The 27,965-nt window shown below is 39.5% G+C and overlaps 1 protein-coding gene across 1 annotated transcript in view; it reads left to right on the forward strand.

Annotated features, from left to right (window-relative positions):
- Positions 1-27,965, forward strand: part of LOC137471568 (fatty acid-binding protein, adipocyte) — a 190,458-nt gene that overhangs the window by 147,530 nt on the left and 14,963 nt on the right. The window lies entirely within an intron of this gene.

Raw genomic sequence — 27,965 nt, forward strand, 5'->3', positions numbered from 1 at the left:
GACACAATCTCTTGTTTAGCCTCATATGTGGCCAGTACACTTGCAAATCCATTACAATTTTGAAAATAATATTGTGCCAGAAAATACGTTCATCTTCCAGAATTAAGTTCTGAGTACACCTATCACCAAATGTACTTACTTGAAATTAAGATGCAGTATGATCTGCATTTTGTTAACTTTGATTGGGTTTCAGCGTGTTTCAAAGTCTAAGGCATCATTAAATCCAAGAGAGTTTTCAGTACTTCAGCTGGCAAAAAAAAAAAAGCCCATAGTCCATATTTTTTCATAGTTTTCTAATTTTTCTTGAGCTACAAAAGCAATGACCAATCAGGACCAGGTTTCCATTGTGTTTTACCAAATGTACACAGAGGAAGATATATACCTGAACCTAAAGGGTTTATAAATTAAGAATTATTAGTGATTTAATTCTAGGTGTCATTTGTTGTAAACTTTGAAAATTATACCAGTTCTCTGCATTTTTGTATTTAAGATTGTTAAAGCATCAATGCACTGTTCAGATAATTAATGCACTTTGAAAAAAAAATATGTGAGATTTGGTTTTAGACTGATTATTTTGTGTGTGTGTGTGTGTGTGTTTAAAAAGAAAGTTATCTCATTGGTTGTTTACTTAAGACACAGCAGTGCTTTGGAAAACCTGACTTTTTGTACTGCTGTCCCACTATTTTTACTTTGAAAAATGGTATATTGAAGTTTCATCAGATTGCATATTATAAATGTCAGGTTTTTATATCAGTTGATTTTTGCAGATTTTTCAGAAACACTTAATTTTTAGATGTATCTAATGCCAGATGATTAATGTTAACAAGGTCAGCCTCCTATTTAAAACTTCCCAAAAAGCCAGACTTAAAATTACTTTACTTTTTAAATTCCTGTTGAGAAGGATGTAAACCTTTTGAGCATTTCACTGTAACTTTTTTGCTGTACACAATATGTGTAGGATCATGGTTATTTTTGAAACGTCTTCTGTACCATTTCTGTGGCTTTTGTATAACAAAATCTGCATAACTTTATTTGTGAAATGGAGATATGTCTAAAAAGTACTTAAGATGGGAGAAGATGTTAGAAATAAATAACACTTTAGCTGCAGTGGCTTTAGCTGTGCTTCCTTTCTTAGCATTCATCAGATCCAGTGCTGTGACCCATCAAGATGGATCTGTGGGCCTCAAACTGTCGCAGTTGAACACCACTTCTTGGCCTGTGACGTGCACAGATCATAAAGTGTTGTGCCTTTAGACGTAGGATTATGTGCACACCTCCAGTTGGGTTTTGGCGCGTATATTTCAACTTTCTTCAATGAGATCATGGTTCATTAATCATCTCCAAGCTCAAACTTTAGACTCAAACCTTATGGGTTTTCTTGCCAGTCATTTGTGTTGGAGGTCTATCAGCTGGTTGAAGCATGTGGCTTTCTCATTGTTAGGTTTCCCAATAATGTTATCTGAGGAAAATCTTTTTATGATCTTCTTACCTTGGCCCTCTTCACGTTATTTGTGTTGGAAACTAGCCATTTTGCTAAGCATTATCTTCTCAGATACCTCTTCAGTATGTGCCCACTTCTTTTGTCATGTGAAAGGACACTGAAATGTAATTATTAAGTTTAAAGACATTTTGTCTCTGATCTAGTCTGCAATTTTGACAAGTTGTTGTAATAAAACAGACAAGTTGAGACTGTTGTGTATTCAAAATGCTTTTGAGAGTTTATATATGAGGTAGTCCCTGCGTGTTCAAAACTGTAAGAGGTGTGGTTTTGTTGCTTTGAAAGATAGAGTGCAGAATTAATCCTCTTAGATTTTTTTAAAAATAATGTTAAGATAAAATTATATATTTACAAGATAGCTCTTGCTGGGCAATGAGACAATTGTAGGTAGGAAGGGCAGTTAACACAGATTGAACAAACTGCCAAATTAAGGTAATTAATATTCCTCATGAAGGATCAAGTATACAGGAAATTTCGTTGCATATGTTTTCAGTGAATAATGCAGGACTTCATCTGGGAAATTCCCCTGTGGTTTGAACATCAGCTGTGAGTGAAGAACACTCAAAATTTACAGGTGCAAGAAGATCAAGTGGACAGAGTCAGCAACTGGAGCAAGTGAAAAAAAAAATTAAAAACTACTACTGGAAATTGAAGGACTATATGAGCAAATTTAACCAGTCCCTTTGCCTTTGCTTTGAGAATTAAATGGTAAACATTGTCACTACAGTTACTACAGAGCCTACTGCTCATCTTAACAAAGGTCTTCAGGGGAGGGGACTGATTTTTAGCCTGAACCTAAAACAAGTAGTACTGCAAAATAGGTAATGACTTCTAGCACTGCTGTGTATGCAGTAGCCTTTGTCTACTGTCCTGGCAATGATCCATCACTGGCCCTCTCCGTTTATTGATTTGCTGATAATTTGTGGTGGTTTCCTCTGACGGCCTGCAGAGCTTTGCTCTAGTTGCAAAGCAGAGTATTCCAGTAGGTGCAATCCTGCAGAGCTCTTCCCAGTGTGAAATATTGCCATAGTCACAAAAGGCTTTAGGCTCTTGTCCAGCCCTCTTCAATAGTCCTGCAGAAAATCCCTCCTCTGCCCCTCCCCCCCCAATGGAATATGGACTATCCCTCATATCTGTGACCTAAAGCTGTGGTTTAATTTTGCTTAGTCTAATGTCCATGGGAGCTAGGCATTCTGACTAGATATAAAATGTCATCTTGTGGCTGTGGTAATGAAGCATTTTAAATAAGGGTCATCTCTTTCTTTTCCTGAAGTTCTTCCCATCCTCTCAAAGCTATCTTCTGATTCAATTCTATTCATTACCTGTGAGGGAGGTAATTGCTTCCTTCACCAGTCTGATCCTGTTGCTACAGTGCTGGCAGGCAACTCTCCAACAGCACACTGGTTTTGGATCTACAGCAGCTGGCATGGCTGACTTTACTTGCACAAACTCCAGACATCACAAGGATGTCAGTGATGTGACACCTCAGGAGTGTCAGCCAGATCTCTTGGATGGCAAAATCTGTTCCATTTCTGGATTACTGCTTGTCCAGCACCTAGTACAACAGTGAGTGGAGTCTGTCACATCATTCTCCAGTTTGTACGATCCTCACACAAAGATCTGCAGCTTCTTAAAGATCATTGGGAGCTACTGAAATGTCCTCTGTGCCCATTATCTGCTGTCTGCCTGCTAAAACAACAGGGCAAAGAAAATCTGACACAATTCAAAGCCCTGTGCAGCATTTGGAACAAACAAATTGGAGGACTGCGCTCAGCCGAGAGCACATTATGGCACTGTATGAAAGAGCTACAAACTCTTGCCTGTTTGAGGAGGAGAATGGATTAAAGAACGGAATGCTCTCTTCCAAAGCAAAGCACAGCTAAATTTCTAGCACAATTCAAGCTATTAAGATGCTAAAAATAATGATGAGTGTACATCCTGTTCCAGAAGCTTATAGGCTCTTTTGATGACTGATGCATTGCCTGCATACACTATGGCATACTTACTCTTGGTTTGCACAATCCCAGTGATGATTTTTACACTGAGGTGATTCTTTCTATACAAAAGTTGCTTTAGTTGGGATTTGGGCTTTCTGTACTCCCATTAAAGTGGAAGGAAAAGAGGAAGAAAATACAATAGCAATGGCTGTGCCACAGCATTGTAATTGTAAACCAGCCTCCTGTTTTCACACAGTGGAAGATTAAGGCTTACGTTTTGTTATGTCACTCCTTATCTCAGCGGAGACTACGTTTACAGCCATGTGAATCACTTTGTTTAGAAGTGGTTGTACTGCAAACACCTGAGAAATCATTTCACAGGAGCTCTTCCTCAGCTTTCTGGGTTACATCTTCCCCTGCTGCTGTGCCGGGAGAGGTGGTTCCGTGTGTTTGTCCTGCCTGTGGGCGCAGGCGGAGGGCGGTCTCGGGAAGATGCACAACCCCGCAGAGCCGCGCCTCTCACCGCTCCCGCCACAACACTAGATGGCAGCCGGAGCCAGGGAAACACCAGGAGGCTCAGGGCTCCTTTGATTTAGAGACCATTCCCTTGCCCAAGCCTCCCTTCCACCCTCCTGCTCCCTGGAGTTATTGTTGGATAACTGAGAGCTATTCAGAAGAATTATGCCAAAATTTTTTTGAGGACTTTAGCTCTGTTTTTTTGTGATTTCAGAAGGAGTGTGAAACAGTACCTGTGCCACAGAGTTAATGTTCCCTCCTTTTCAATGTATGTTGTAGATTGTGGTATCAATCACAAAAGATCACAAATCTAAACTCTAAAATAAGATAAAAACATACAAGTCATTAGATTATACTGCATTTAAGCAGTTAATTTTCTCTATAGTTTTTGCTGTCATAAATTAGGACATGACTTTTTAAAAGCCTTTCTTTAAGCCTACCAGATAATCTTCTAGGCACAAATGTATTAATCTTGTATGCAGATACAGCCCTGAAACAACAACCCAGACACTAATAAGCAGATCTCTATGAGTTTTGAGATACAACTGTTTTATTTTCCAAAGAGAAAACAAGCTCAATATTTTGCCTCCAAATGTGTTGTGATGATGTAAAGGAACAATAGTGGCTGTCTGCATTTTACCTGTATAATAGTGTATTCAGACTATATTTTTCAGGATCTGCTCAAGAATGGACAGGTAACACATCTGCTTATTTCAAAGTTTCATGGGTCTCTCTGCTGCATCCTGTAAAAAATTTGTTTGTATTTATGACCTTGCCTACGAAGGCACTCTCCTAGATGTTAAGTACCAATGCATTGCTGACAAAAAGTTCACTGTTTATCTCAGTGTGGCTGTTGAGAGGTACTGCCTCCCACAAAAAGACTTTTCACAGGAAAAGACTTTCCTGCCCTCCCTGTAACATGTCTGGAGATGCCCTGCCAGGGCACACCGCACAGGACATGCCCAGCATCAGGACACTACCTGATCTCCACAGGCTATTGGGAGGCCCCAAGGTACTCTGCTTCCTAAAAGCAAGTAGTGAAAGGAGAGGTATTTCCCATACTATTTGCAATGCCCTTTAATACAGGTCAGGTTGAATTAAAATAAGTAATTCTAGTGGAGATCAGCATGGTGTATCTCTATGGTGTTGCAAGACAGCCAGTGTCCTTCCTTCCCCAGTTACAAATTTCCCTTTGGACAAGAGAAAAACTCCTAATGCTGTTTCTGGTACTGGGGTTCTTGGCCAAGGACAAACAGTTGTGGATAGAGGGTCCCAGCTGAGATGTTGACCTGGGGATTGCTGCGGTGTGGGATCTTGGCGAAGGTAGGAGAGAGACTTGGCCAGAATAGGCCAATGGCAGCAGGGACAGGAGGTCCTAGTTTGGTACCACCTTATATTAGTACCTGCAGGGAATGTTTCTAGTTTTAGAAATGTCATTATTTTCCAGCTGTCATAACAAACAGGTATGATGACATCTATAGAGGTAAGTAGAAAACCTCTGTAGGGATTTTCAATTTTCTCTAATTTCTCCAGAATTAAAACAAGTAAATTCAGGTGTAAAAGTTCATCAGGATGACTTTATTTATTATTAATGGTATAAACCTCCACTTTACTGGATGTTTGCATTGGCCTATTGTAGGCAAACAATCACCTCACTACTGAAAGGTAAAAATAATAAAAACACCCTTTATTTCTGCTTCATTATACTTGAAATTGTGGTTACACTTCTCGACAGTCCTTCAGCAAAACACATTTAAAAGAGAGTAATGGTTAATGTTATTAGAAATTCCTGTTTCAATATTTATTTAGTTGTAATTAGCAATGTAATAGCTTTGTAAAAGTAAATTTTCCCCCACTTCATCTGTGCACCTTGTTCAGCTCACTGTGTTGAGATGGAATTCATAATGACAAACTGTCATAGCAGAGGGAGGTAAAAAGCTTTGCTTCTGTAGGCACTGAGATGTTAATAACAGTTTCCACTGAAAGGAAGTGCAAGCCTGGACATAAAATCATTATGTCCATCAACAGTAATTTTGTGTGGCTGAAAATGAAAAACACTACTATTCTGTCAAATGAATCAATTAGTAGAGAAAATATGTTTTCCACAGTACACATCCCAGTTCAGTTAACTTTTCCTATCTTTTATTTAAATGTCATGGAAAATGAATAACTAGTAGTTATTAGCCAGACGTTATTAGACAGAAGCATTTCTTTCTGCCAGTCGTACCTGCCAACTGCTAAGCCTAATACTTGAGATTTTAGGAAATGCCGCTCCAGTTCTGTATTCAGTTAGTTCCTCCAGGTCAGTGGATTCTGTTACTAGTGTTTATTTCTTCTTCCCAAAGTTTTCATTGCAATCTTCAGTGCATCTCAACTGAAGTAAAGTGGATTATGTCTCCTTGTTAATCCAGAGCAGAGAGTTGATTGTCTAGGGGTTTTTGTTTGTTTGTTTGTGTTTTGTGGTTGTTGTTATTGTTGTTTTGTTGGTTTTTTTAATTTAAATGAAAGGATTATGGACAAAATATTCAAAAGATTGGAAGCAGAGAGAGAAATCACAACCCCATTCCCTCTCTCAAGTAAACATGTTCTTCACTGGAATTCTTTAGGATAAGATACCCTCCTATCTTCCCTTTTAGAATGACACAACTTCAAGAAGTGAAGGAAAAAAATTTTAAAAGACCACAAAACTACATCTCTTGATTTAATTGAAAGGAGCACTAAATGCAGTTACTTCCAGCTCACACACGGCTCTGGTCCAGAAGGCTCTGTACCTAGGCAGAGCCCTGTGGATCTGATGTAATCCATAGTAAAGCTTATAGATTGAGCTTTCTAGAAAACAGATATTTGCATCTCTTTAAAAAAAATATATATTTTAGCAGAACATCTAGGAAAGTAAGTAATTAGTCAGTTTTTCACAAATATTTAAAGCTATTTAATTGGCTTAACTTTCACAAGAAAAGGCACCATCTGCACAGAAGATGGAACAGAAGATAAGAAAGTGGGAAAAACTCAGTTACAGTTTAACCTATAAAGAGATTAATGATTTTCTAAAGTGGCATCAGTTACAATAAAAACCTCCAAATCAAATTAAAGTTATTTAAAATATGTAGACAGCAAATCAAATAAAAGAAGACATTTTTCTGCTCTGTTCATCTTTACCTGAGCATTCTCATTAAAATTTTGTTTCATTTGAAGGCTTTTTTCTCCCCACTTGCTTCATATCTTTCAACATATGCATGATGACACACGGAGGCAGAGTCTCAGATGTGTGACTCTTCCATTACAGTCTGTGAAAATTTATCCCTGGCATTTCCAAACGCAGTGCAGGAACTAGAAATCCACTCCCACCCGGCTTGTTGCAATGTCTTCTATCAATGACTTCAGAGACAGCATGAACTCAATGAACTCAGACAGCAACACCATTGGCAGGATGCATTTCATTTTGCAAAGGGCATGTAAGGGGGGGCTGGGGGGCTGTCTTATGGTGTTATGGTGGCAGAGACCTTGCAAGCTAATGATAGAAAGGACAATTCGCAATAACTTTCTGCTAGAAGGACGATATTTGGGTAAACAGAGGATTCATGCAAGAGAATTTGCTTGATTTGGTTCAATTTTGGCCCTTAGTACACTGTCTTTTTAAAGCAAACACATTCACAGCAGGTACGTAGGTGGACCTGAAGAGACATACAGCAGGTACTTTGTCACATTAAACCAGATTGTAGTTGATGCAATTTGAACTAGGTGAGTGAAGGTGGAGGAGGTGGAACTAATTAGATGAGTGAAGGCAGGGGAGGAAACCTAGATGGGCGAGGTAGTTCTATGTGTAACTCTCTGATTTCATGCTGCCACATTCGAGAGCCACAGAAATGACTCCTGGTGGCATGAGGAGAAAATGCTATGTTAATCTACTAAATTCAATACATCTATACTATACATATTTATTACCTAGCCAATATCCACATGCATAAAGAGAAAAAAAATAGGCATGGAAAAGTTAAATTTCCTGTAAAAATTAATGTATAATGAAGTTTAATTTTTTAAACTTTTACTTGATAAATACTAATTTAATTTGTACCCAATAATTTGCTTTTTTCATGGCTAGGCTAGGAGACCTTGAGTCAAATACTTTCTTCTCACCACCACCAAAATGCTTTACATCCCTGAACCTCCACTTTCAGCAGTGACAAACCAACACCATACCAGAGAGGAGGAGGTGGTTCTGGTAAACAGTTCCTTTTCACCCGCTGCTTCTGGCTTGTGAGTAGCTGGGTGCTCAGCAGCCAAACCCTGCAACACCACAGATCTGAATGAAGAGAGCAACTTCTTCTCAAACATCTTCAGTGGATGACAAGCCATTTGATTAATGCAGCCATTTTTTCCCTTTCCTGAGCCTCCTATGTGATCCTGTCTCTAGTTGGATGTTACTGATTCTTACAGCTTCATGTACATCCAGCAAAACATTTTGTCACATCCTTACCTGTAGGTTCACTTGTATTCCCAATGGCACCATGGAGCATGCTTAGGGAAACTAAGCACATGCCTGGGAACATGTCACAACCTAATGGACTGGCTTGTGGGTGGGTAGGGATCATGACTGTGGCTTCTAGGACTCCATAATACATGAAGACAGAGACTTTTATCCTCTTGGTTTCTCTACCTTATTACAGGTTAGCACAAATAGCACAAAAATCAACAATAGCAAGGGGATATGACTAATAAAATAAAGATATATGTATATCAAGCAATAAAAATTATGATAAGCAATCAATAACATAGTATCAATCATTAGTATGGCAGATAATAGCAGCAGCCAATTGTGTAGTATTACAATAGATTATTTCTATGGGTATATAATACTGGCCCGGTAATTCACTAATCAGTAGCTATACTAATCCAGTATCAAGTGAATTAGATAGATTTCAGAAGGAGCCAAACCATCCCAAAAGAGATGACAAACTGACCCCAGAGGGCTACCCGGCCATCCCAGGGGTGGTAGAACAATCCCCCAAAACTGTGCCCAAAGGGAATACAGTAAAATAATTATGCAAATTTCTCTGTTTGGAGATGATCTGTGTCACTGAGCCTGGAGTCAGCCAGACATCCCTGGTGAGTTCCCAAGTGCTTGCTGAAAGTTTCTGTGAGATTTAACCTGTTTAGGAAAGAAAAACAAGTGAAGCACAGGAAGTACTCAGAGAGAGTGGCTTCAGTTTGAATGAAAATGTCTTTTAGATCATAGAGGCATAAGGGGGTGTGGGATGTCACCACTTCAAGCAGCCAATAAATGCTGTGAATTTCCATTTTTTGCACATGTAACACCCAACAGATGATGCTGTTTGCTGTCCCTTTGGAACCATTTTATTTTCCCAGACTGTTTCCAGTTTTTCAGACAATAACTTTCTGTTACAGCTTCTTATTTTAGGGCCTATCACTAGTGTCTCAGGATGTCTCTGATTTACAGGTACACAGCTGTACTTCAAATATGTCAGCTGCATTTGTCAAGCATATTTCTCTTTCCCGAGCCTAGTACCCTGTATCACAGTTCCAGGCTGGCTGGCTTTCCTCTGTCAGTATTTTTCAGCAGAAAATTTTCTTTTGCCCAGCAATTTTCATCCTGCCACTTGTATGGGTGTTCATATGAGGACATGTGAAGATTTGAGGGTGTTACTGGAGCAGGGTCTTCCATCCCAGCAGGAAGAAGTGCACATGCTGAGTCTAAGGAGGCAACACTGCCATTTATTTTTAATAACTGGATCTGCTGAAACTTTTGTTGTGTTCATTCATTGTACTTATTTCCTCCATGTTTCTACTGCTTCTCTTGATAAATGCCTGCATTTTGATATAGCTCTTCTTCCTCCCACAACAAACCCTTTTTTTTTATTCTCTATAATCAATGTTCATTCTTTAATTAACATCACCAGAGACTAATAGGTGTCTTAGCTATGCCACAGCAAAGCAAGAAGCTTTAACATGAACCACATCAGCAATGTTGGAATTTAATTATGATTGCAGCTGCTGGAAATAAAGATAAAAGATACAGATGAATAGTGATCTTCACATACATCACAGATATTTGATGTGATAGAGGCTTTGATTCTCAAAGCTGTGCAAGTGCATGACTCCATGAATTAATGGGAGGGTTCTTCTCTTTCTAGAGTTAGGAAAAATTATTTTTATTGCATTTGCAGTCAATTTTTTTTTCTTTGAATGCTTCTAACCACAGCAAAAAGGAAGGGAGAGAAGAGTCAGAGTCAACTACAATTGTTCATCCCTGACAAATGTAGTGGCTTCAGTCCAAAAGAAGATAGGTTTACATTAGCTACAAGGGAGACATTCTTTACTGTGACACTGGTGAGGTACTGGGACAGGTTGTCCAGAGAAGTTGTGGATGCCCCACCTCTGGAATTTTTCAAGACCGTGTTGGATGAGACTTTGAGCAACCCAGGTCTAGAGAAAGATGTCCCTGCCCATGACAGGGGTGTTGGAACCAGATGGTCTTCAAAGTCCCTTACAGTCCAAGCCATTCAGTGATTTCATGTTTGTTTAAAGTGTTATTAAAGACCTCCAATGACACAGACTCTGAAGGTGTTTCCTTCTCTTTGTGACACAATTAGAAATGTTTCTACCATTGTCTAAAATAAATATTTCTAACACTTAAGCTCATTACTTCTTGTTCCCTTCCATATGAACACAGAAAACAAAAATTATTCTTATATCAAGTACAAAGCTGAATTTAACCTAACCGATGACCTTGTAGAAAAACTAGTCCTTCAATTTTGACTATGAATAATGCAGAATTACACTTTTGCTTGTGTTTTTCTTCTGGTTTCATCCTCCTTAATACCCCTGTAGGAACACTGAAAGGGAGTGTCAAAAGTCCCTGTTAAAGTCAGGACAGATGGCATATTACTCCTTCCTGAACCATAAGCACAATTTGTCATTTTGAAGAAAAAATTGTTGAAATTACATAATTTGCTCTCGACATATAGTTTAGCAAGTAACAGAATTGTTTTTCTGCACCCAAATACTTAGAATTAGTTTTTTAGTTGTTGTTAGCAAGGTCCATTATTCCCTATCTCCCCTCCAGTTCTTTTTTTCCTTTCCTGTATATTCTCCACTGAGGTTGCTTCAGTCTGTCTTTAAATATCATTCTGAACAATTTATCAGCCATGTGGGAACACCAAACATGTAAGAATTTTTTCTTCCAAGATCTCCCTATCCCATCTTTCACCTAGGCTGAAATCTTACACTTTTTGGACTTACATTAATTATTACAGACCTGCTCATCATTGAACATTTTAAGCAAAAGCAAAAGAAACAACTGAAGATTTTGGCGTTCTCCACGCAAAGCTGTTTTGCAAGTGAAGTAGAGGGCTTTCTCTTGCTTGGTTCTTCCCTTACTGAGGCTGTTTAAAGCCAAATTGCTTGTTATTTGACATCTTCTTTCATGCCTTAGTCTTTCAGATCATGTCTGTAATTGCTCAAACTCATTCTTCTTTTCTTGTAACTATGAACATGACCTTTTAATTTCTTTTTCCTCTTGAATTTGAGGGCAGTGATGAAATGACAGGGAGGCAAGCTGCCTCTGTGTTCTGATTGTTTCTGTAGCTGTCTTTCCTATCAGTCCTTTCTGAGTGACAGCCATTCTTTTCCCATTAAATTTTTGGGATGCACTACCTGAATTTACTCAAACATACCTTTTTGAATTCTGGTGTTTTCTTTTCTTAGTCTGCCTTTTCTTCACCTCTTAATTGTGAATTCTCTTTCTTTTCTCCACATTTTTGCAAGCCAGTTTCAATATCAGATTCTCTCTACTGGTTATTAACTAATTTCCAGAATTAAATTCATGGCAACTGAATCTAAAACAACAGAGATAAGAAAGTCTGTGAGAATTCGGCTCTAAAATACTCCTGAATGGCTGAATTAGAAATGTGCTTCCTTAATTAATTCAGCACACCTAGCAATACCACAGTCTGAAACTCCCTGGGGAAAGGTTTGTCGGAACCCACTATAATTAGATAAAATTTCTTTGATGAAGAGTAATAAGAAGGTTACATTAATTAATTTATGTCCTTATCTCTAAAATGAAGGATAACATTTTTAAAAGCAGTCAATATCCTCTAACACATTAGTGGTATTGTAAGGCTAAGTTTCATTCACCAAGACATGAAAAGTTTTCAGATTTATACTTCTTTTGCATGTTCTTAGAAAGACAATTTAAATTTAACTCTTGTTGTTTGCAGTAAATTTAAGTCCAGTTGTTTAACCCTCGAGACCTGTGTTTGTTAGTACTTCACCATGAAGGAAGGGGGGTTTCTGCAATGGTCTCCATTCTGATACTCCATTTCTGGTCCCATTGGAATGGCCGTGTGCAGCTCAGCCCCTGCTCTCGCTTGTCTGTGTCCCCCCGCAGACATTCTTCTGCCTGCCTTGTGGGCAGGCAAGGTCATGCTGAGCTCTCAAACTTGGATCCACATGAAGGCAAATGGAAGTTGCTGCTTTCCTTCCAAATTTAGCCAGATAAAAAAATATTTTAAATACTCTGCAACAATCACCAGGAACTGGGATACAGGGTTTGTCCTTCTCTTTGTGGGAAAGGATTAAAATCACCATTGCTCACCTTCCAAAGGGTGTGTAACCAAGGCAGGGGAGGCTCTGCTTCACCTGTTGAACTTGTTCTACTGTGTGGAAAAGTTAAATGCTGAGTGAGTCACAGAAAGTAATCATGATTCCTGAGAGAAGCAGTTGGGCTGGAGGGTGATGCTCTTTCAGCCAAAGTTTGTGTTTGCATTTTACATGAAACAAATATTGCATAAAATATTGATGCAATCCTTGTGGCCAGACCCAAACCCACTGTTCCAAGCTTCATTGTAAGAATCTAATTGCAATACTGTAAGTCACACTCTTGCTTTCCAGAGCAATTAAACTTGTTTCCATGTCAAGCAGGACATTGCAAAAGCGGAAAACTGTGAGCAATCTGAAGACAAGGCACCTGAGTGCAAATTATGAGTCAGGACTCACTAGGCAAAAGAGAGCATTGAACCCAATTTTCCTCAATTCACATGAATGCTCCCCAACAGAGTGATTTTTAAAAAGAGTTTGTTCCTCCTGCCAATCGGTGTTGATGAACAGGAGTGAGCTCTGCACTTGCTGCTAAAGGATGTGCCCCAGGTGAAGACTCAGGGCTGTGAAATCTGCATGGAGGGAAGCATCACTTCATAGCACTGGCTCAGCCATTGATGACCCAGAAAGGGAGGAACTCTAGTAAAAAGTCAGAGCTCAGCAATTCCAGCCACCTTGTTTGCATAACTCCCTGTCAGTTTTGAGGCTGCCATGCTGAGATCCACGTATGTTTATACACAGGTCTCTCTGGGCTAGTGCTTTCAACATATATGAATGTGTCACTCTCTTATTGCAGTTGTACTACTGATAAATAGAAACATTACTTTTCTCTGATCATACTGCTTTCTTCTCTAAAGATAAGTCTGTCTAAATTGCACATTAGGAAAATGACAGTATAGTTAAGCACTGGAATAAATTGCCTAAGGAAATCTGTGAAAAGCTTTATCATAGGAGACTTTTACCAAGACATAAGACAAATATCTACCATGAAAGTTGTAGGTAGAGTTTATCCAGTGTCTGGGTGGGACCAAGAATAGCTGATCTGTGGAAGCTCTTTCCAGCCATAATTTTCTATTATTCAAACCTCTGACTGTAAAGATTGCTTCACACTGTGTATGTATAAAAGCCTCTTGATCTTGATAACAGCACTATATCCAAACTTATTATGTCATTTGCAGCTTCACACTTTATAAAGCTTTATTTAGTGAGAGCAGCATCTAAAACCTTTTCAGCAAAGGAAGTTAGCCCTATGTCCAGGCAGCAGATAAGTTGCACTGGAAAAAAATGAATATATCTGCTGAGTTCTCAACAGTCTGCTGAATTGTCAGTGTAGGTAGAGGAATGCAGGCAATAAATGTTTACAGGGAAGAGACAACATGATACAAATCCTGGGGGTGCTCTTAGCATTTCTCCCAGGTGGTTGATGTAGTCGGGGCTCAACCATCATCAAATGATCATATGTGTCAGGAGCACAGGCATGGAACCAGCAGAAGCTCCTGCTTTGCTTTCTGGTGACAAAAGGAGAATATTCTGGTCATGGAGAAAATGTTCCAGGTAGTGTTTGAACACTTTTAACTAGCTGAGTTTAGACTGAGCATTCAGTATACTGTCCATACAGTTTCAAAGCATCACCTTGTGTGTTTGCATGCTGTAACGCCTCAATCTTTCTGGTTAAGACCAAATCTCTCTGGTTAGGACCATTAATTCCTCATTTGGAAACTAATTTCTTCAAATTCTGCTCATTTTCCTCACAAAGAGCCTGCCTCTCTTTCTACACATAAATGGGTCACTAATTGCCTTTCCTCCTTCTTGCAAGTCTGTACATGGAAGACTTTTGGAGCTCTTTCTGTGTAAATGGTGTTGTATTTCTGCCAGAAGGATGACTAAGAAAACAAAGCCAAAGACTGTAACTATCCTCATAATCTGTTTTTATACATCTCAGAATAAAAGTATATTTTAAACTGGTTTCTGCAGAAGGACCAGCCACAGAGTCATACTGAAGTTTTTTTGCTATTCATTACTGAAAAGTGTGCTTAGCATTGACAGCAAAAAAGAAGCAGCAAGTTAAAAATGACCATCTTACTGTTTTTCTGTGTTGATGAAAGGGAGTGAGAAAGACTCCTGAAAGACTTGGACTGTGAAGGAGGAGAATTGTTAAACAGAAATGAGAAAACTGAGGGCATATTTAGTATTACCAGTAATATTCAGGCAGCTTCTGCAAAAAGTAAAAGAATGAACATTCAGTGAAGACAGAACAAGAGATCATAGATTTAAACTGTAGCAAGAAAGATTAATTCTCATAAGACAAAAAATCTGGGACAGAGTGGGAAATATCTACTTGCAAGTTGGCAAGAACAAGTTACACAGATATCCATCAGAAATGCAGTGTTAGTGCTGATCCCTTCAGGGTCAAGGTCCTCTCAAGGTCCTTTCCAGCCATATTGCCTGACTTCTGTGATAAGATACAAACAGATGCAGATTTGACAGAAGTTAGCAACAGGAGGAAATCCAGTTAAAAACTTTAGAAGATTTCTCCCCTTTGCTTATTTGCCTCAGGAGATTGGCAAAGGGGGACAGTGTCTGACTATAAAAAGCAAACAAACATGGAAGCAGAAATCAAAACTTCTGATTATATGATAAGTGTAAGGATACATAGAAGTTGGAAACAGAATCTACTTTCATTCCTCTAGGGCTTGCTGCAGAGTTGGAAGATGTATAAATATTTGTAGTAACAAGTAATAGTAGGCTTCTCATCTGCAGTGGCAGCAGGAGGGAGTGGAGAGGTTCTCTAATCATCGGTGTGCACCACTACTACAGCAGTCAAGATCCCAACGTCTATTATGGCAACACCATCAGAACCCTAGCTATTAATTATGGAGTTAGTTAAACCTCTTCTAAAATGGTAGAATTGAGGTCACATACAGAAAATCTTGATCTTGAACAGGCCTGTTGCATCAAATGCAGGGTTTTGTCCAGATGAAAGTGGGAAAAAGTTGTTGTTAAGACATGCATGAAGGCAGTGAAAGGTGTCCTATTTGTTTCTGCAGCTTAGCTCATTGAGCTGTCAGATGTGAGCCATTAGGAAGAGAATGGAGTAGTTACACCACCTGGGCACTGAATATTCTTTGTTGCTGTTTGCACACTCAGCAAAAAACCCGTCGTGGATTCAACTGGCTTGTTAAAACAAGACCTGCTGATTTCTGATCTCAGGTTTTTGGACATTCTCTCTCTACTCTCAGCTACATTTGCAGCAAAATGCAAGCAGCCCAGCCCAGGCATTTCATAATACAACCAAACTCTCTACCTGTTATGCAATGCTGGGAAAATATAAAGAGATGCTCCTGTAAAAAAAAGAAAATTGTCCAGAGTCATGCTGACCTGAACAAAATTTGAAACAAATTTTACAAGTATTCAGGAACAGCTGGACTGAGCTAAAAGGGCTCATGTGTGCTCACTGGGCAACTGGAGAAATAAGACACAAGTTGCAAAGCAGGAACTGACACACACAGAAATACAGGTGCACTCCTGGGTGGGATGCTGTGGTTTAACCCCAGCCAGCAGCCAAGCCCCACACAGCCACTCACTCTCACCAGGGATCTGGGACAGATTCAGAATGGTAAAAGCTGGAAAACTCCTGGGTTGACATAAAGACAAAAAAAAAAAAAAAAAAAAAAAAAAAAAAAAAAAAAAAAGCCATGCATACAAGCAAGGCAAAACAAGGACTTAATTCACTGCTACACATGGGCAGGTAGGTGTCCAGCCATCTCCAGGAGAGCAGGGCCCCACACACATTACAGTGACTTGGGATGACAAATGACATCACTCCAAATGCACCCCCACCTCTCCTTCTTCTGCCCTCCATTTTATATTCTGACCATGATGTCATATGATCTGGAATATCCCTTTGGTCACCTATCCTGGCCGTGTCTCCTCGCAGACTCCCAGGTACCTCCAACTTCCTCACCAGTGTGGCAGTATGAAAAGCAGAAAAGGCCTTGGCTCTGTGCAAGACTCACTCAGCAGTCACAAAAACATTTCTATATTATCAACGCTGTGTCCAGCATAAACTCAAGGCACAGCCCCCTACCAGCCACTGTGAAGAAAACGAGCACTATGCCAGCCAAAACCAGCACACAGGGTGGCCAAAGTGTGTCCCAGCAGGCTCCAGAGACCCTGACTCCAGCTGTTTGGAGCACATAGTGTCTTGTCTCAGGTCTCCTTCCTTTAGAAGTCAGCAGAGATGGCAGGAGCAAAGAACACGGGGGAAAGGAAAGGCCATAGAAGCAGCACTCACAAAAGCCAGAACACAGAGAGTAACTGAGCATGGTTGGAGACAGCTCAAAGTAGGCAAGGAGTGGAAGAATCCCCACACTAGCTTGCGGCGTTGCGTTCTTTTTCCCGGTCCCACGCAGCTCCAGAGAGCCCAGCAAAAGGCGCTGGTACACAGAACCAGCTAAGTAACATACATCAGAATACCTAATCGGAAACCAACCCTGGGATGCAACAACAGCTCAGATTTACCTGATTTTTTGTTACCCAGGTCAGGGTAAAACTCATCCATACAGTTAAAGACCAGTTCTTTTCTTGGAGTCAGAAAATTTCTTGCTCGTGCCAGAAAACAGCTAACAACGAATCTTGGATGTCCATATCTGGCACAGATAGTTTGAAATGGGAAACCCAGTCTAAATTACTTTCTAGCCCTAATTTGGCACATCAAAGCCTCCTTTTAAGACTGATGACCTAGTTGAAAAGCTGTAGGACATTGTGGAAGCCAGCTGTCTCAGCCCACCACTGTGATGCTGTTCTGCTGTGTATGAACCACATTTTGGAGCAAAAAAGGAGAGATAAAAATTACTGGTTAAGTTATTTGGGTCTGCTATTTTTAGAAAAATGTTTCTTCCTAAAAATGCTGTTAAAATCTGTTGCTCCTAGCTGCAAACTGTTTAATTACAAGTGGGTGATACTGAGTATCCAGTAGTACTAGTACACAAGATGAAAGGAGAGGTACAGTTTTATAGGAGTCCCCTGAGTTTAGACCCTTCAATTTTCAGTGCTCTTAAAACAAACCAACATCAGTAATTTCCAAAGGAAATCAAATGCAATTTTGCTTTTATATGTATGTGCTCTGCTTGGATGAGGCAGCCCTCAGTCAGTATGATGGAAGTTATTCACACTGCTCTTAGAGGTCTTTCCCTCTCCAGGTTTAATATAATTCATCCACAGTGAGCTAGACCCTTTCTTTTGTTTTTCTCCTTGTTTCTGGTTACCAGACAATAATATATTTGACAGTAATATACATCTTGCTTATCAAGATAAAGTAAACCCCTTTTTTTCCTGCCTAAACCATCAGTCTGACAGTACCATTTGGCTTCATAAAAAACTGCTGCCTTCTTTTTATGGCTGCAGTGCAGCTGTACTAACTGTATTGCTAACTGTACTAAGCTTATCCCAAGCTGAAAAATGTTTCATAAATTCTGTGCTTTCTTTCTTGGTTTCAAGGGTTTTGTCTTCTCAAAACCCAGTCATAAGCAAAAAAAAATTGCACTTACAACTTCTATCTGAAGAATGTGTTTCTCACTGTCCTAGATGCAGAGAAATTCAGAATACTCTGAAGGCACAGAAGTAAATGGAACCAAACCAAACTATATTATGAAAATTGAGTTTATTTTAAGATAATTTCATTTTAGGGGATGGTAAGAGAAGCAGAGAGGCAAGGGACTGGTTTGGGGTTTATATTTTTCTATTTGTTGAGTGCTCTGTCACAGTTTGTCTTCAAAATGCAAAAATGCCTCCCCTTACTGGACAAAATTAGAGAGCAGTAGGTTGGGCCCTGTAGTTTTACTTCTCACATAGTAGCAAACAGAAGGCAAAGTTTAAGGAGCCTGGGAATTATTTTTCAAATAACCCACCCAGCTGTCTGTGTATACAAGCACAATGTATGAAGGTGAGAAACCCTTTTGACTCTGTCATTATGATGATATCAGAAAAGTGTTACTTTATCAGCAGGAACTCTAAGGTTTTGTGGATAATGGATACATGAGATTACAGGTCATGTGGGTATAGCTTATCTGGTCTGCTTGCCATCTTCTCATTCCCAGCTCACTGCATCTGCCTCTGGATCTGGGACCTGTCCTTGGGAGAGCTCCTTCTGCAGCAGAGGCTGCCATGCCACCAGTGATGGGTGAAGGGAGAGATGCCATGCATGGCTCACACTGTGACTGTGACCTGGGAAAGCCAGGAGGGGACAACGTCCAGAGCCATGACTACCATGGCAATAATACAGGTGGCCAGTGTTTCTGGTACTCTTGGGCACTGTAGCTGTTCAGGTTGACCATGCTGCCTGTGGCCAGGACCCTGTCCAGGTCCAGGAGCTGACACCTAATTTCCCTTGGATGAGCCGTGTCCAGCCCTAATGCCTGGTGGGAAGCCCTTCAAACAGAAGTGAACAACCCAGCTCGCCAGGATCTTGCTACAGCTCATGGACACACTGAAAATACTTCAAAGTTTTGAGCTGCTGTTAGAGTTTGTGTGATTTTGAGCAGAGGGCCTTTTGCCTCATGGGCAGCAGCCCACAGGGCTGATGTACCTGCAGTTCTGTGTACATCAAGGACTGAAAATCAAAGACAATTTTGGGAGAGCTGGTGGGCTCAGAAGTTAGTCCACTTTTTTTCTTTCTACAGATCAAGTTTTCTGTAAACACTGTTATTATCCTTGCAAACCCCGCCACTCTCTTACACATCTTTGTGGGTTTGGGTCAGCAGAATTTAGAGTCCTCTGATGGTACAAGCCAGAGGAGACTAGGTCTCACATGATATTAGCAAAGACATAGTCAACCCTTCAACACCAACCTCTGACTAGCCACACTATAGAGAAATAAATATATGTGTAAGGGAACTCAGTGTAGTCAGTCCCCAGTATTAAAAAAACCCAACAAACAATGGTGACCTCATATGGGTAATTTTAAGTATATGTATTTTAAATTGATAAATTAAGTACTATTTCTTTTCAGGTACACATCTTTAGTGGGGTTTTGGTTTGGACTTTTTTTGTAGTCAGAAAAGCTATAAACTCAGATTTTAAACAAAAGCCTCTGTCTCCCATGGGACTTGAAGGAAGCTATGAATGAGAAATGCAGGTAAAACCATCAGCTAGAAACACTGATAGCAGAGTAGAGATATTCTGTGCAGATACTGTGGAGAATAACTCCAAAACTGATGGAATAAGAAAATGGTCACACTTCTTAGGAAAAAAATAGTCTAAAGAAAGCTACAAGAAAGGTCAGATCTATTATAGTGCTTTGACTGGTTTTATATGCTTTTCAAATACACTTGATAATAGCACAGAATAACTCATATTGAGAAAAATAAGGTAAATAGCACAAAACATCAACATCTGTGTCAACAGAATTTCACATCTCCTTCTTTGAAGGCAAGAAATGCTTGCTCTGTTGTTGTACACAGCATAATATATCCTGTTTTGCTAGAAAGGTAAATGTTAAGGTACTTTTTTCAAACTTTTTTTTTTTTTTTTTAATACACAGCTGGTCAATCTTAGCAGTGACAAGTCTTCCAGAGCACAGTTATGCTCACCAAAGGTGAAGGCACACAGCTACAGGCTCTTTTCATCATCACTTCCTGTCAGGGCTTTGGCACAGCTTGGACTGCTTTTTTTAGCAAGACACCTGCTACATTGAAAAAACAAACAAATAACATTTAATTTCTCTGGAAAGAAAATGCTGGGGCTGCAATCTGCCAGCCTTGCTGGTACATCTGAGACTTTTATCAGCCAACCCTGCCTGCACATGTAAGGCTCCCATCAGGTACTGGAGGGTGCCTGTATTTTTCCAGATATGTTCCCAAGGACAAACTGCACATGTCTTGTGAAGGTGTGGGAAAAGTATTTGGACTGTTATGCCTTTAATGGTAATAAAACTGCTGTTTAAAGTGTCTCTTCTTTAATAATAATTTTTCACCACATCACAAAGATTTATCCATCACTGGGTTTTGAACATCATTCAGTGTTTTTTATACACAAAGTCTATGACTCAATTAAGGATTTAGCCTAAACTTCAAACTCAGAGTACTCTTCCGTTTCCTCAATAGGTTTCTGCATGATTGTCTGGGGTATGTGCTGGGGAGGAGAGCCCTGGGATAAACATCAGCAGGTTGTCAAAATCCTTTAAATCCTATTCAGCAGAAGTAAACTAAATCTTAGAGGCTTTCATACATGTGAGATACCTTCATTTTTCTGAGTCTCAGTTCATTGAGAAGATCAGTATTTTAATCCTGCTTTACCTGGTACTGCTTTCTCTCTTAAGTAATTGTTTAGAAAAGGATTTAGTGAAAAGAAAATTAGGGAAATGGTAAGGGCACAAAGAGCTGGCCACCAGAAATAACACAGTGGTAGCTTGTATAATTGTCAGCATTAGCTGCAGTGGGATGTGCCTCACTGGGATTAAGCTTCGATGCACCTGAGTTTCCCAGGTCCTTTCATGGACAGTCACAGAGCAACAGACATTCAGCAGGAAATATTAATCTTAGGAGCTGTAACTGCTTACATCACTCTCTGTTGCTTACATCGCTCTCTTGTTTTGAGCACAAGCCCTCTGTAGGGTATAGGAGCACAAGCACTCTTATTGCAGAGTGCACTGAGCAGAGGGGCACCCACCCTCACCCTCCCCAGGCATGAGTGTAACAAAGCTTCCTAAATCTCCAGAGTGCTGGGTTCACCCACATTAGGCTATGTTCAACCACTGTATCATGCCAAATTTTACACAATGATGGGTTTAGACTGTCTGAAAACTCTTCAAGGTGACTCCCAAGAAAACAGTAGTTTTCAGCTGTATTGTGTGATTATAAACAACTCTGGAACCTGAATGTAACACACAGGAGAAAAGGTAATGTGATAAATACAGCCATTCAGAAATAAGAAATTCCTTTGAGAAAACCTTTGCTTCCAAATCAACCTTAGTTTTTCCAATGGTTACATCCATTTCAGATCTGAAGAAAAATGTTATGAAAGTTGAACGAGTCTTGTCTTTGTCCTCAACAATTTTAGTTGGCTTGTATTACTGATACTAAAGATATTAAATATATTAAAGATATTAAAGATAGTACATCCCCATGGAAATATGCCACTCCAAAAACATGAAGGTTTTTGGCCGAATTCAAAAATAATTATTTGGTCAACTTCTTTATTTTCATTCAGCAGATATTAAGTATGAATTAATTTTAAAATCCTATGTGCCAGTTGACTTACATTAAGTGAAACAGTTAGAACCCCAATCATGATGATAGTAAAAGGTTGCAGAATGAGCAGCTGCTTCTAACACCAAGGAAGGACCTAAGCAATAGAAAGCACAAATGAGAATTTCAGCACATCCCTCTACCCAGAAAACTTATTTTTCCCTCAGTTCCTCTATTGGGATCTTACTCAGAGGTTAAATTATTCACCTTCTCTATGGCTATTGCAGAAGCGCTGTGGTACAAACTGTGTGGTACAGCCAGACAGCCTGCTGGGACCTGCTGGTCTCCCAGCTTCAGCCCTTGTATGCCGTAGCAGAGAAGCAGGATCAAAAACATGTAGCACCAGCAAAAGTCAAGGGCAGTTGTTTAGTTAATATTTAAACATATATACAGTTTTGAGCCCTTGACAACAGCATCTTCATCAATTACACAGAGAAGTCTTTGAATACTGCCTGGATAGCTCCCAAGTCATGTTCCTTCTCTGGATATTTGAAGCTGTTTGGGCAGGTTTTACCCCAACCCCTCAGACTATTTGAGTAGAGCTCTTAATAGTTCTCTTATTTTCTTTTCTCTTTGCTGACAACATACAGAAGTGATTTCACAGTTTCTCTACTCATTACAGATCCCTGAATTTCCTCACCTCCTTTTCAATGGCAATCACTCCCTCCCAGTGCCCCCAGACAATTCACCCCTGCTTTGTCTTTCAAAGGTTCCAGAAAAAGTCTTTTGTCACTGTATAATCAAGTTCTCAAACCCACCAATTCTTGTCCTTTGAACTCTCATTTGTTCCTCTGCTCTTTTCTTCATCATCACTTTACACTAACCTTAAACCATCATCTGCCACATCTTAAACCAGATTTATTAAGCATCCCTATGTCTCCATCTGATATTTCTCCACTCCCTCCCTCTGCTATTTCCTGCCTATTGCTGATGCTCAGCCAAGGACCAGAGCACTGAACATCCTTTGCCTCTGGGAAGCCATACCAGCATCATCAGCCTCCCTGCCAAACTGCCAAGTCACCTATCTAGACCTGCCCCCTTATGCCTTTGAGAATGGAGCAGAGGAGTGGGAAGCAGATGAAGACTGTTAACGGGAATTCAGACTCAGCTGAATTAACTGAGACTCAGTTAATGGGAAAAGTAAAATGCTGTGGGTTGAAGACTGAGATATGAAAGTGAAGGGCTTGTGGATTGGATTCTGAGACACTTCTACACATCAGTTCTGCCTAAGTAGCATGTGTCATCATTCACTAGAAAATTCTGGGTTTTATGTGTCACATGGATAGGGTCACTTAGGGACAAAGTGCAAATGCGTCTTCTTTGGATCATGATACTGAAACAGTTGTTTCTTTTTATCCTTCACCATATTCAAAAAGGTCACTGATCATCTTTTGGGAACTTGAGATCAACCTTCTGCAAAAAATTATTATAATATAGGAAAAAACTTAATAAGACATGTTTTTATGTATATTTTTATATGTACATGTGCACATATATGTATACATATATAAGTATAGAATATATGTGAATGTATATATGTACATACACAAATATATGTAAGAATATAAGTATATAAGTATAGAATATATGTGAGTGTATATATGATATTCTTTTAAAAAACTCTTACTGAGAACACTTAAAAATAGAAATAAGAGAAATATTAGATAAAAGAGAAAGGATGAAATAATTTACTATCTTATTTGCAAGAATAAGGTGACAATAATTAAGAAGACAGAGAATATCCATAGAATATCTGGTAGGCAAAGAAAGAATAGTAGACTCAGCAAAGGCTGGAAATGAAACCATAGGGAGTAACCTGTTTTGGGAGGTTTACTTGGGCTGTGTATTCTGCTTGACTTGCAAGAGAACATCAACCCTCTGCTGTTACAGCCACTTACTAATAACACATATGTCAGTCTTCTGACACAAGCAGCTTTGGTAAAAAATTGTTTGTTTATCACAGAAATAGCGTTAAAAGCTAAGTTTGAATACCTTAAGGATCATTTTTATTTTCCATAAATAAAAATGGGAAATATTTTTGATGGGAAACATCAAAACCTTAATCAAAAGGATGAAATTTTACATCTGGAAGGCAAGAAAATGACATTTTAATGAACATCCTTTTAAATACCATGAACACTTTAAAAAGAGTCAAAATTTGAAGGACATAGAAGATAAGAGCAGAGATACTTGTTCTTCATTTTCTAGAAATAAGTAAATTACTCAGAGTGGGTGGGGGAGTGTTGAGTTTAGTTGTTTTAATCTCTTTTGCAATGTTCCTGTTTGCAATCTAATATAGATACATTTACAACTAATCTCAGACATCTTTTCTACCCTGACATATGTCTGTTCAATATTAATTTTCCAAATTTGTCTGGTTCTAGGAAGTGTTCCCTGAACACCAATCTGTCCCAGTTTAAGAACACAAATGCTTTTCATTCTTGAAAATTTTGTTTCTCCTAGAGGTGTAACAGAATATCTCTAAGGGATTGCAAGCAAGATTTTCCTGTGATGGTCCTTCATTCACACTTGTCTTTGTAAGGCATGAAGTTTGAAGGGTTACTTTGTCTCAGTTTTTATGAACTGAAAAATCAGTGATATTTCCAGGAGAAAAATACTTGCAAAACTCTTCTCTGTAAAACATCTTTATCCTCCACTGAGCAAGCCGGAGAGATAGGGTTCAAAACATGCTAGCAATGCTCAGGAGAAAACCTCATCAAACAAAAGATATAATGGCACTTGCCATAGCAGGAATTATACATTATATATTTTATTTTTGCTCATCTCCTACTTTTGAGAAGCTCATGCCAGAAATAAATAAAAGGCAGATGTGATAGACCAGGCTCTGGAGTAGGTTCTTAACAGCTTTCCACAAAGCACACAGAGCTATAAATGTTGCAAATATTTTTCATGAGATTGATCAGTTTGAGTTGTTACAGCTTGCTCAGTCTAATTAGCATCTCTGGGAAATCCTGGATTTTTCCTTCAGGCTTGTGATTCATCTTCAATTGGCTTCAGAGAGATTTTGATAGTGCAGGTGCATGGTCAGGTAGGTGCAGCTGTTGGTACAATGTGGTGCTGACTGGCAGGGTCATCTCTGCAGATGTGAACACCCTCCAGTCTGAAGCAGGGCTGTCACAGCCTCCTTGTCAGGGAACATTCACACGTCTGTGTCTACAGCATGCAGTGCATGTGATGGCTTTGGCTGTTTTCAGCTTTGGACGACACAGGCACCTCGGATGCTAGTTCAGGATAAAGTCTCCTGTTTCTTTTAACATCAGTCAACCTGGCAGTAACTTAGTTGGTATCAACCCCCAGAATTAGCAGGGTGCTGCATTTTGCTCTTTCTCAACAATTTATGGATTCCACAGCTGCTGTCCTTTATTTCTGAGCACCAAATCTCTGCGGTATGCTGGCTTCTCTGACTCAAGACCACAGAATAAGCTGAGTTAGAAGGGACCAACAGGGATCATTAAGTCCAACTCCTGGCCCTGCACAGTAGACATCAAGAGTCACACCATGTACCCAAGAGCATTGTACAAATGCATCTTGAACTCCATCAGGCTTGGTGCTGTGACCACTTCCGTATTCCAGTGCCCAATCATCCTCTGGGTGAAAAACCTTATTCTGATGTGCAGCCTAAAACTCTGACAAATCTTCAGACCCCTGGGTCTTGTCATTGGTCACCACAGAGAAGAGATCAGTGTCGGTCCCTCCTCTTTCCCTCACGATAAATTTGCAGACTGCTGTGAGATCTCCTCTCAGTCTCCTCCAGGATGAACAGCTCAAGTAACTTCAGCCCCTCTTCATTCAGCTTCCCCTCAAGGCCCTTCACCATCCTCATGACCTTCCTTTGGACACTCTCTAACAGATTAATTTCTCTCTTAGACTGTGGTGCCCAAAACTGCCCACAGCATTCAAGGCGAGGTGTCCCAGTGCAAAGTGGGACAATCTCCTCCCTTGCCCGGCTGGAGATGCTGTGCCTGATGCACCCCAGGACATGGTTGGCCCACCATGGATTTTGTGATCCTTTCTCATTTCAGTATGAAATGGGATCTTGTTTCATATTGTTGTTTCAGTGTGAAATGAGTTGCTTGTAAGCTGCAGGTGAATTCTGTACAGAAACAAAATGTTTGCAGATTCATTTTTCATGTAAGCAGCGTCACAGATAACAAGATTCAAGCAGTTGGAATATGACATGACCTTCATTCTTCAGTTCTCTCTGAACTCTGGAAGAGTACTACTAGAGAAATGAGTCAATCTGCCTCTCTTCTTAGTTTGTTTTCAGGCCTAATCCTCATTGAATGTTTAAGTTTTCTATTTCAGTTTGTCCGGTCATGAGCAACTTTGGCAGTAAATGGAGCTGATGGGCAGAATCCTTACAGCTCTTAGTGTTATTATGCACATGGCTTTCTTTATGGAGTCAGTACATGTGCCAAAAGCATGTATTCTTATTTGTGTTCAGTTCCCCATTTAGTGATCCGTTTTTAGCACTACTTGATTTTCCTAGGAAAGCTGAAAAGGGGAATACACTATTGCCCTTAACAAATTATGAAGATGATTTAATGTATGTCTTTACCCTCACCTCCTGAAGTGCATTCTGGTCACAACTGCGGGGTCAGGGTCACATTCAACATATGTATAGAATATCCTACAAAGCACTTCTGAGGGTCTGTAAAGACAGCAGTGTGCTGCAGTGTTGGAAAATGTCTTTCCTACTTAGCAGATAAGAGTCACTGACTTTAATAAATGATAAATCCTGTCCTCAGCAGGAAATTAAATATTTCAGATGCTAAGAGTGCTTCAAGATCACATGTTGTGAAATATTTGCATTTCCCATCAGTGCCACTGTTCAATTTACAAGACATTCAATTCCACAGGATTTTGCTATTTTTTCTGGCAGAGATTACACAATTTGATTTTTTTTTCTTTCTTTTTATTTTATTTTTTGAGTAGTTTTATCCTCAAGGAAACCAGTCAGACTAACCTAACACAGCATGACAATCAGTGCTGAAAGGCATATGATCACCATCAAAACAAAAAACCCCTTTAAAGCAACACAATCTTCTTCACACTGGGTAAGGAGTTCAAACAAGCCATACCACATGACTGTACAATTGAAGTAAAAATGAAACATTTCCACTGAATTGCCCATATTTCCCGAAAACTGAGAAAAGACATGCAGCTTATCAGCAAGAACATTTGTAAAACCCAAATGCTTTTGGAAAAAAATACTGAAATGGAAATAGGTATTCCATACCAAGGAGCAGACATGACCAAGGATTTTAATAAAAACATAAGGATTATGTTTTCTGAAGTAGATTCATAGAAGTTAAGGTATTCCTCTGGCCAGACTTTTGTATTTCTTAAGTCATTCAATTTCACACAGTAGTGACTGCAAGTGGAATAGATAATTTGAATTTGATTTAAAGATATCTTCTGGAGATGTGATGATGATGATGATGATGATGATGATGATGAAAATAACTGGTACTGACATGTAAACAAGTTTCAGAGAAAATCTGCCAGGCTTTATTAATCTTAGTTGCTTAGAGAGCATACCTAAATTCTATTCTTAATTTGTCCAGTTTCTGCTTAGAGACACAGTTGTTATGCCTTAGAGTGAGGAGCTATATCAACATAACAGTAACCTTTTGCTATGTGTTTGAGTGAAGGCAAGATGACTGAACTGCATTCAGCTTCCTTCTCAGTCTTTGTTTCCATAAGCAGCGCAAGCCATGTATGCTCCTCCCTGAGAGACACTTTCTATCTCTCAGAAAATTTGTGCAGCTCATTCGGCATCCAGAAGTCTCTATCCCAAAAAAGTATTGTACTCTCCTTAACACCCTCAATAATGATATTAGCCATTTGTCACACTGGTGTTAACACTTGGTGGTCTTGTCAAAATCCTTCACCAGTGTACCATTATCCAGTATTCCATTTTTTATGCATACTGCAGCACATTTTGTTTGTTACCAAATCCAATTCATGCTGCACTACCAACCCTTCATCACAGAATCACAGAATTTTCTAGGTTGAAAGAGACCTTTAAGATCATCGAGTCCAACCCATCTTCTAACACCTCAACTAGACCATGGCACCAAGTGCCACATCCAGTCTTTTTTTAAACACATCCAGGGATGGTGACTC

Source organism: Anomalospiza imberbis, chromosome 1, assembly GCF_031753505.1.
Source record: "Anomalospiza imberbis isolate Cuckoo-Finch-1a 21T00152 chromosome 1, ASM3175350v1, whole genome shotgun sequence".
NCBI lineage: Eukaryota > Metazoa > Chordata > Aves > Passeriformes > Viduidae > Anomalospiza > Anomalospiza imberbis.